Here is an 11,016-nt window from a genome sequence, read left to right on the forward strand (position 1 = left end):
GGAAGGCGGTTACAAAAACTCCAGAAGAGCAACCTGGGGAAGTTCTCCAAGAGCTGGCTGAGGAGGGAACTCAGGAAGCCAGAATGGCTGGTGAGTTGATGGAGGAAGGTATGGAGCCGACACTTGCTGACTTGACTGGGTTGTTCCGAGTTCATATGGCAAAAATGGATGCCATGGAAACCCAGAGGATTCAAGAGTATGCTCAGCAAGAACGTCGTTTCAAAGCTGTACAGCACCAGTTTAGTTTGTTGCAGCTGGAAGTACAGGCTCGCACAACTCCAACACCCGATCCATTGCTGACTGCTGAAGACCCCTCAGAAAGGCCAGATCTCAATGAGGAGGAGGCTGCCATTAGCCGCCCACCATCTCAGTTGACTACTTACCGGAAAGACCCCTCTGAAGTTCGATTTACAGGTCAGTGTCAATTTAAAGACCCTAAACTTGTCAAGTTGTCTGAAACTGATGACATTGAACATTTTTTAATTACCTTTGAGAGAATTGCGGTAGCCTGTCGGTGGCCAAAGGAAGATTGGGCATTTCGTCTTATCCCTCTCTTGACTGGTAAGGCCAGATCAGCTTATGTACATATGGATGTGGATAATTCTCTTGAATATGAGGAAGTCAAAACTGCAATTTTAAGGAAATATGACATCAACCGGGAGACGTACAGACAAAGATTTCGTTCTCTGGAGGTGGAACCCCTTGAGAGCCCCAAGGAACTGTATGTGCGTTTAAAAGAACTGTATGGGAAATGGATTCAACCTAAAATAAAATCTATTGATGAAATTGGTGAAATAATAATCCTTGAACAGTATCTAAGAATGCTTTCTCCTGAGCTACAGGTTTGGATCCGGGAACATGATCCTCAAACTGCTTCAGAAGCTGCAGTGCTGGCGGATGTGTTTGTGGCTGCACGGAAGAAGGGCCAGTTATGGTGTCGGAAAGCCACGAGAGAGACTGGCAAATTAAATCTTCCCAGGCAGACTCCCAGGAACTTATTCAGTGTTGGTAAGCCTCCCGTAGGAGGTTCTGAACCTCTGAGTTCTCTTAAGGGTCCAAGGAAAGTGCCAATTTGTTATTTATGTGGCCAGGAGGGGCATACCAAGCCAATGTGCCCTCAAAATGCTGTTAAAACTACTCATCTGTGTTATGTACCCAGCAGTTGCAGGAAGCCACCAGGGATGTCCGAGTGGTCGCCGCAGGTCATAACAGTGGAGGTAAATGGAAGGAAGGTAAAGGCCCTCCTTGATACTGGTAGTGATCAAACATTGGTTCATCAGAAATATGTTCCCTCTACGTTACTTCGATTCAGAGATAAGAAACCCATACGCTGTGTCCATGGGGATGAGAAGCTGCTTCCTGTTGCTGATGTGTACATTAAGATAAAGGGACAAACTTACTTCTTAGATGTGGGTGTAGCGGATAACCTTCCATTTCCTGTGGTTTTGGGTCAAGACCTACCAGTGCTTTGGGACTTGTTGCAGGCAAGGCCCACATGTAATTTGGTAGTCACCCGAGCTAAAGCAAATCAATCAGAGGAAAAGAAACCATTATTGAGTACTCTGCCTTTTTTTGACACGGATATAGAAACCCCTGATTCAGTAAAGTTGAGGAAGCCTCGTCGACAGAAAAGGTGGGAGAAAATTAAATATAATGCTTCTAAAACATCAGATGAATCTTTGCCTGACTTTTGTCCAAAGTTTCAGGTGCCCAGCAACATTGCTCAGTTACAACAGGAGGATGCCTCTCTCGCCCCTTTTCTGGACCGGGCAAAGATGGAAGGTAAAGAGTATGAGGTTGATGCTGGTAAATCAAAGGAGAGCTACTTTCTGAAGCAAGGAATACTTTACCGTCGTTTTGGGTCGATGACACAGCTGGTGGTACCACAGTCTGTCCGTGAGGTTATTCTCGTCCTGGGTCATTCGATTCCCTGGGCTGGCCACCTAGGGAAAAGTAAAACCATTGCCAGGATACGAAGGTATTTTCATTGGCCTGGAATGAAGGAGGAGGTAACCAAATATTGTAGAAGCTGCCCAGAATGTCAGAAAGTCTCTGTGCAAGGTCCTTGTCGTGTCCCTCTTCAACCTCTTCCCATTATAGGTACTCCTTTTGAAAGGCTGGGGATGGATGTTGTTGGCCCTGTGGAACGAAGTCGCTCAGGTAATAGATTTATGCTTGTTATAACTGACTATGCTACACGATATCCAGAAGTGTTTCCATTGAAATCCATCAAGGCAAAGTATGTAGCTACCTGTCTAGTGCAACTGTTCTCTAGAGTTGGATTTCCTTGTGAGATTTTGACTGATCAAGGGACTAACTTTATGTCAACTCTTTTGAAGCAAGTATACAGATTGTTGGGCATTAGGAGTCTGAGGACCACTCCTTACCATCCTCAGACAGATGGACTGAAAGATTTAATCAGACCCTCAAACAAATGCTTCGTAAATTCATCTGTGACACAGGTAAAGATTGGGACCAATGGCTCCCTTATCTTTTGTTTGCATACAGAGAAGTGCCACAATCATCTACTGGGTTTTCGCCCTTTGAATTGTTATACGGACGTGAGGTAAGGGGCCCTCTTTCTCTACTTCGAGAGATATGGGAGGGGGACTGGAAAAAGAATGACCCTTTGAACATAGTGTCTTATGTAATACAGATGCGAGAACGCTTGGACAAGATGACAACGCTGGTCCAATCTCACTTGGCACAAGCTCAAACCCACCAGAAGGCCTGGTATGATAAATCCGCCCGTGAGCGAAGTTTTGAACCTGGTCAACAGGTGTTGGTGATGTTGCCAAGTAACGAAAGCAAATTGTTGGCAAAATGGCAAGGCCCCTTTGAAGTTAAAAAGAAACTTGGGCGTACGACCTACGAGATTGCACTGCCGGGCCAGGGTTGCTCTACACGAACGCTACACATCAACCTCCTTAAGCGGTGGGTCCCTCGCTCAGAAGGAATCACAACGAGCTTAATGATCAGGAAGGTGGAAGAAGAGGAAGGTGATGATCAATACTTGCCCCAGCCTGTTCCGGGAGACCTTAGCCTGAATCACCTACCAATGCAGCGTCAGCTTGAGGTGAGGGCTCTTTGCTCGCCGGAAGTGTTCTCAGAATATCCTGGGTTCACCACTCTAATAGAACATGATATTGTGTTGAAACCTGATGCTGTTGTGAGAAGAATGAGCTACCGGGTCCCTGAGCGGCTCCAAGAGTTGCTAAAGGAGGAAGTCCACTTGATGTTGCAGCAAGGCATCATAGAACCATCTAAAAGTGAATGGTGCCACCCTATAGTCCTTGTCCCAAAAAAGGATCTTACAATCAGATTTTGCATTGACTTCCGCTACCTCAACTCTGTAACAAAATTTGATGCCTATCCAACTCCTCGCATAGATGACCTCACTGAACGCTTAGGCCAGGCTAAGTTTTTGACAACACTTGACCTTTCAAAAGGTTATTGGCAAATCCCATTAACCTGTCGGTCCAGAGAGCTAACAGCATTCAAGACCCCTTGGGGTTTATTTCATTTTCGGGTTCTTCCCTTTGGGCTGCATGGGGCACCTGCCAGTTTCCAAAGACTCATGGACCATGTGCTGCAAGGGCTACCTTTTGTGGACGCTTATCTAGATGATATTGTAATTTACAGTGACTCATGGGAGCAACAACTGCAACATCTCCAGGAAGTATTTCAATTTCTTCAGAAAGGTTTAACTGTTAATCCACGAACGTGTGCAATCGGGAAGACTGAGACTGAGTACATAGGATTTATAATTGGTGGTCGACTAATCAAACTGCAGGTGAGCAAAGTCCAGGCTATTGAAGAGTGTCCTTTGCCTTGGACTCAAACGGAACTACGCTCATTTTTGGGCATGGAAGGATTCTACAGCAAGTTTATTTCCCATTTTGCTGGCAGAGCTGCAATTCTGGCTGATATGGTGGATTCCATATTCCTAAACCAAATTCGGTGGTCAAAAAAAGCAGAAGAGGCCTTTCTAGACATCCGAACTGCCTTGAGTGAGAATTCACTGTTGCATAACCCTGATTTTAATCAAACGTTCACCCTTTAGTCAGATGCTTCTGACCGGGATGTAGGAGCTGTATTATTACAAAGTTCTTCTTGTGCACATCACCCCATTGTTTTTCTTAGCTGCAAGCTTTTCCCCAGGGAGGTTCGTTATTCAATTGTGGAAAAAGAATGTTTGGCTATAAAGTGGGCTTTAGACTCTCTGAGATAATATCTCTTGGGAAAATAATTTACCCTAGAGACGGATCACAAGGCTTTGCAGTGGCTTCAAAGGATGAAGGAGACCAACAGCCGAATAACCTGTTGGTACCTGGCCATGCAGCCTTTCCGCTTCACAATCCAACATGTTCCTGGTAAAGAAAATTGGACTGCAGATTATCTTTCCCGGTATGTTGGTGACATTCCCAAAGAGGGGGAGTGTGTGATGGCCCGCCATCAGCCACACATTGAAGGGTAATATGTGCAAGCATTCACACACAGATCTACTTAAACATATGCATATTCCCATTCACTGCATTTGTTTAGTTACTTACTTTGGTATTTTATTTATATTAAACAATAAGACACCAACCCCATTTCATTTAGATATTTATTTATAAGTGCATCATATTTGGGTGGGGTGCACACATCCTAATTTGTTGTACTGTTTATTTTGAGTTAATATTATTTTTCCTTGAGTTTAAGTTACCGTGGAGGTGTGAATGGCTGGAACTACTGCGCTGAGCTCTCATAGTGGTCCGTCGTCTACTAAGGTCTGGCATGTTGCATCAACTGCAACTATGGTTCCACCGGCCCTACCAACCTGTAGACTAACTGTGGGTGGGAATGGCTGTCTGCCATTTTATGTTTGTGTGTGTATCTATATGTATATGGGTTTGATTCTTTCTTTTTCTAGTTGTTTTGCTTTTTCAATATCTGTTTAGTTGATATTAGTTATTTAACTGCCCTATGTTTGTTTGTTTGGTTGTTTAGTTTGTTGTGATGTTGTGGTTCCCCTATGTGTTTAAAATGGACTGGTCCATCCCTATAAATGTGGTCCCATTGTATTGTCAAGGGGGGATTGAGGGTAGTTGTTTTCATGTTTAGTTTGGTTTAAAGTTCTTTCTGCTGTGGTTTGTTGGATTCAGTTAAGTTCTTCTGAGTTTATTGGTTTGAATTTAACTTTGATTCTTTTGACCTTTTTAATAGTTTATTTGATTTAAAAGATGAATATTGTGCCTTTTAAGTTAAAAGTGCAATTTTTGATTTATTAAAATTGTCATTTGGGTGAAAGTTTGCTGTTCTACGTCCCCTCATTTATTTGGGCTGCAAAGGCCCTCACAGACATGATACAGTACCTCTGAGGCACACTGAGTTGAGGGCCTGGCTCAATGGGGGCGAGCACTGGCAACCTTGCTGGAGCTGGGAGGTTTGAACCTACAACCTTCTGATCAGTAACCTTTTCTCCTTAATTCAATCAGCTACTGTACCACTGCCCAAAAGAGCTTAGGCCCGGCTAGCATGTTGCTTGGAAACATCGTTTGGTTTTCATCTTCCTACTTCCAAGGTAAACTAAATCCAGAGTTATACAATACTGTCATTCATAATCTCATAATCTTTCCACAAATGCCATGCAAACCAGTAGCATTATACTATTACATACAGTAGTACTGTTGTAACAGTTTACACTTTGTTAAATGGTGATGATTTCTTCTCCATCGCTGGTTTCATGGTCATCTTCCATCTGAATTATAAAACAAACAAAGTAAATAGTTTAAATGGTTATGTTTAATCTTCTGAGTCTGTTGTTCATTCATTTAGAAAGTTATAACCCTGAATTGACATTGATAATGTGTTAATTAAGCATTTGTTAAGACATAAAGGATGAATATAATATTAATTACAAAAGGGTCATGTTAGTAATTGTTAAAAGTAATTGTAGGTTTCATTTTACTTATGGATGATATAAACACTTTTTTTAATGCAGGTATTTTTCCTATTTGGTAAATTTGGATCAACAGAAAAAGTGTTTGCCCCATCATCAGAAAATAAAAAATTTGATTCCTGATGATGCCACAATCACATCACCCAAAAGCCAAGGAAGCAAATATAGTTGTGATCTCTTGACATAAAGGGTAGCTCTCTCTCTCTCTCTCTCTCTCTCTCCTTCTCTCTCTCATGTTTCCTTCTTATGCATGGTGTTTGGTTGTTGTATGATAAGGCAGACTTGTCTGGTGGATGTCAGCTTGACTGAATTAGGAAGAAAATCTTACCCTTATATCACTTTTAGGGCTGTCAATATTGACGCGTTGACGCATGTGAAATTTGAACGCATTATTATTTTTTTACCCCAAATTAATCATATGACAAAGTTTGACCCTAATGGCTTTTCATAATCGCAACACAGTTACCTGGCTGTGTGTGATAATGGCACTTTTAACAAGGATAATAAGATGACTGAGGAAACATCACTAGGTGTGTTTCATTATAAAAAGCTTTTAGATGTTTTGGATAAAAACAAAGTTGTGTGCTCGAGCTACCTTCAAGCGAAACTATTTTTATAAGAAAACATTAAATGCAATCTGTGGTACTGGTGGCTCAGACCGCTCAGGCTCTAGGTTGTTGATTTTTCGAACCCGAGAATCCGAATTCGAGCTCCACTCTCGGTGAGTTGCCACGCCCCATATTACCCGGCCACTGCATGCAGCGACGGTCCCATCGAGAGACCAACAACAAATAGTTAAATATACTATACTGAACAAAAATATAAACGCAACACTTTTGTTTTTGCTCCCATTTTTAATGAGATGAACTCAAAGATCTGAAAAGTTTTCTACATAAACAAAATAACCATATCTCTCAAATATTGTTCACAAATCTGTCAAAATCTGTTACGATGAAGAACTGGAGTCGAGACCCCAATGAGGATGACGAGCATGCAGATAAGCTTCCCTGAGACTGTTTCTGACAGTTTGTGCAGAAATTCTTTGGTTATGCACTCCGATTGTTTCAGCAGCTGTCCGAGTGGCTGGTCTCAGACGATCTTGGAGGTGAACATGCTGGATGTGGAGGTCCTGGGCTGGTGTGGTTACACGTCCTCTGCGGTTGTGAGGCTGGTTGGATGTACTGCCAAATTCTCTGAAACACCTTTGGAGACGGCTTATGGTAGAGAAATGAACATTCAATTAACGAGCAACAGATCTGGTGGACATTCCTGCTGTCAGCATGCCAATTGCACGCTCCCTCAAAACTTGCGACATCTGTGGCATTGTGCTGTGTGATTCAACTGAACCTTTCAAAGTGGCCTTTTACAGGTGGCCAGTCTAAGGCACACCTGTGCAATAATCATGCTGTCTAATCAGCATCTTGATATGGCACACCTGTGAGGTGGGATGGATTATCTCAGCAAAGGAGAAGTGCTCACTCTCACAGATTTTGACAGATTTGTAAACAATATTTGAAAGATATGGTTATTTTGTGTATGTAGAAAATGTTTCAGATCTTTGAGTTCATCTCATAAAAAATGAGAGCAAAAACAAAAGTGTTGTGTTTATATTTTTGTTCAGTATATTTTGTCGGGCTGCTCCCGGCAAGAGGTCAACAAAGCGGACCATCCGGTCCGCACACAAGCTTGGCACAGGTTTTTATGCCGGATGCCCTTCCTGATGCAACCCTCCCATTTTACACGGGCTTGGGACCGGCACTGCATCCATTGGCTTGGGTTTGGCGAAACACCTACCACTGAGCCACCAGATTGAGAGGTTTTAATTTAACACTCGTTAAATGTTGGTTTGAGATAAAAAAAAAAACAACTGCTTCATCTGTTTCCTCTAACCCACTTTGTCATACATTTCTTAATTCCAATATTGCACGTTTCTAATACGTAAAAAAGTAATCTGAGTATTTTACAATCGTGATTAATCAAAGACTATGACTGTGATTAAAAAGACTAAAATTATCACAGCACTAATCACTTTTTTGTGATATAAACTTTATCACTGATTAATACCCAAAATGCACTTGGTAACTAGTGACTTTAACAAGAGAGAGAACTGATTACAGAAGGAACTTACTTCCAGCAACATCGACATTGGGAATTCACGATGTCCGTAAACCACCGTTGCATTTAATCCCACTTGGTCGTCCACACACTGAACAGAAAGCTACAAAACATTGAAGGGGAAAAAAGCTTCAAATCAAACATGGAAATAATCATTAATTTCATTGTAATTGTTAAATTTAAACAGAATAACAATTTAGCTACCCTGAGTCCCCGACCTACAGTATTGAACCCTAATGAGGATGTGTTTGATAGAGACGACAAACAACTTCTTTACGTCATTTTGAATAAGGGCACGTTCTACATACTGTAAATAAAAATGTATTTAATAAAAAAGCTGCAGAAATACTGTACCTGCATCTCTTGCGATGAAGTAGAGTCTGAGGCTCGGAGAAGTGACAGCAGACAGCCCTAGAGCATCGACAGCATTGTTATTATTATTAAAAGTAATAGTAGTAGTAGTGGTAGTAGTACACATTGGTTGGAACCTAAGCTAACATTATTTCCCTCGTTAATTAACACCAATTAGTAATTAATCAGTAGTGTCAATTACTACACGTCTCAGCTTAGTTGATCATTTAAAGCATTTACTAGCTACTGTAATTACACCTGCATTAATCCATACATACTCAGCAAAAAAAGAAACGTTCCTTTTTCAGGACTGTGTATTTCAACAATTATGTTGTAAAAATCCAAATAACTTTACAGATCTTCATTGTAAAGGGTTTAAACAATGTTTTCCATGCATGTTCAATTAACCATAATCAATTAATTAACATGCACCTGTGGAATGGTCGTTAAGACCTTAACAGCTTACAGAAAGTAGGCATTTAAGGTCACAGTTCTAAAAACGCAGGACACTAAAGAGACTTGTCTACCGACTGTGAAAAACACCCAAAGAAAGATGCCCAGGGTTCCTGCTCATCTGCGTGAACGTGCATTAGGCATGCTGCAGGGAGGCATGAGGACTGCTGATGTGGCTAGGGCGATAAATCGCCACTTCCGCACTGTGAGACGCCTAAGACGGCGCTACAGGGAGACAGGAAGGACAGCTGATCATCCTCGCAGTGGAAGACCACGTGTAACAACACCTGCACAGGATTGGTATATCCGAATATCACACCTGCGTGACAGGTACAGGATGGACACAACAACTGCCCGAGTCACACCAGGAACACACAATCCCTCCATCAGTGCTCAGACTGTTCGCAATAGGCAGTCCATGAGGATGAGATGCACTGCAGTACTTCAAGCAGCTGGTGGCCACACCAGATACTGACTGGTACTTTTGATTTATGGCGCACGGCTTCTATGTAAAATCTAAAAAAAGAAAACTATCAAAACTCAAAATGCACAGCTAATACTAACATGGCTAACGAGTGGTCGGCACAATTGACGATGAATGTAAACTGAACTAGACACGCAAGTTAAACAGTTAACATTACATATAGATGTAAGTGGTTAAAAATAAAATATTAAAAATTTTAGTAGTTTACCATTATAAAAAAGGCTTCAAACAAATGATATGATGTACGGGTACGATGAGTTCGAACACGGTGTATTTCCGCCAGATTACGTAAACACGTATGTACGTATGTACGTCATACGATTAGAAAAAAAAAAAAAAAATCCTTTCTGATTGGGGGGGGGGTGAAATTATAATATGGAGGGAAAAAGTCAGAATTCTGAGCCAAAAAACAGACTTATTATTAAATATATATTAAAGCCAGAACTAAATATTTTTTTTATGATGTCCCTATCGCTCTTCATTAACCCCAGGGTTTACAGTATGAAGCGAAAATGCGCATAACGACAAAGAGTCTGGCAAAAAGCCACATTTGATAAATTCAAAACTTTACTCTTAAAAAATGTTCTATGTAGTAGTGGTTAAGACATTAAGAAGAAAACACATCACAAAAAGTCTTTTCTGGTTTCATGGTTGTTTAAGTGACTGATTTGAACTGGACTGGCTATACTTTGATATGGGTATAATATTTGTTAAGTAAGAACACATACCTTAAGAAGAAAAACATATTTTTAAAAAATAAGTATTTTTGAACATTTTCTGTTTAAATAACTTTTAACTTTGTGGGAATTCTTTCCCCCCAATAACCTCTAAAAGGTTCCTATATAAAAATGATACCCTATGTGGGTGGGGGACCATTTATGGTAACTTCACCAAACTTGATTTAAAACATAAAAATAACAAGAAAAGTGTGGAAATTTTATTTTCCAAATATTTCAATTGTGTGTGTCTTATAAAGTGTTATTTATTACATCAAGTTAGAAAAAAAAAATCCCTGGCTATATGATAAACTGTATTATGAATTTGAACATATCTGTGTTATCTCCTTTTCATATTTAAAATAAAAAAATTTTAAGGAAAAGAATTTCATACCTACCAGCTCGCACAAATTATCCTGTCTTCAGTTTTTTGCCACAGGAGGTTTGAGATTAATTCGAGTTAATTCCTGAGGCCTGGTCAACTGCTGAAACTTGTTGAAACTTCCTCCTTGTTAACCTTCCTCCAAGAAACATGAAGATTTTGGTTTGATTTTCTGCCCCAGGTGGAGCTTGATGTTAAAGAATACCAAATTCAAAGTCTTAAAAACTAATTTAATGCTCATTGTAAGGTAATTCGCCGAAGCAGAACTGTTGAAGTGTGCATTGTTGAAACGTCTCTTTGGGAGGTATCTGTTGAGAGACCGCTTTCATTATGACACTTTCATGGTTTCTTTGAAAAGCAAGCTTGTCTTCTTCGAAATAGAAAAACAGGAAGACTCTACGTAGACTCAGATGTAACATCAAACATCAGGAATTCAAACAGCCACTTACTTGGCATCAGCACAATGACTTCACTGACACAAAAAAACAAAAAACAATAAAAAAACACACACTAAGTGAGTTACAGTTGGGTGTGTGGAAATTTTTCGGCCAAAATGTGTGTATTTGTATAC

The 11,016-nt window shown here is 40.6% G+C and overlaps 1 long non-coding RNA gene across 1 annotated transcript; it reads right to left on the bottom strand.

The window, feature by feature from the left end:
• Positions 1-5,345: 5,345 nt before the first annotated feature.
• Positions 5,346-10,796, bottom strand: LOC128507846 (uncharacterized). The gene is made up of 4 exons (XR_008355836.1): positions 10,462-10,796; positions 8,414-8,470; positions 8,073-8,162; positions 5,346-5,743 (listed from the first exon to the last, which is right to left on the bottom strand). It is a non-coding gene; the product is annotated as an uncharacterized LOC128507846 (long non-coding RNA).
• Between the last annotated feature and the right edge of the window lie 220 nt (positions 10,797-11,016).

Source organism: Clarias gariepinus, chromosome 19, assembly GCF_024256425.1.
Source record: "Clarias gariepinus isolate MV-2021 ecotype Netherlands chromosome 19, CGAR_prim_01v2, whole genome shotgun sequence".
In the NCBI taxonomy this organism is placed as follows: Eukaryota; Metazoa; Chordata; class Actinopteri; order Siluriformes; family Clariidae; genus Clarias; species Clarias gariepinus.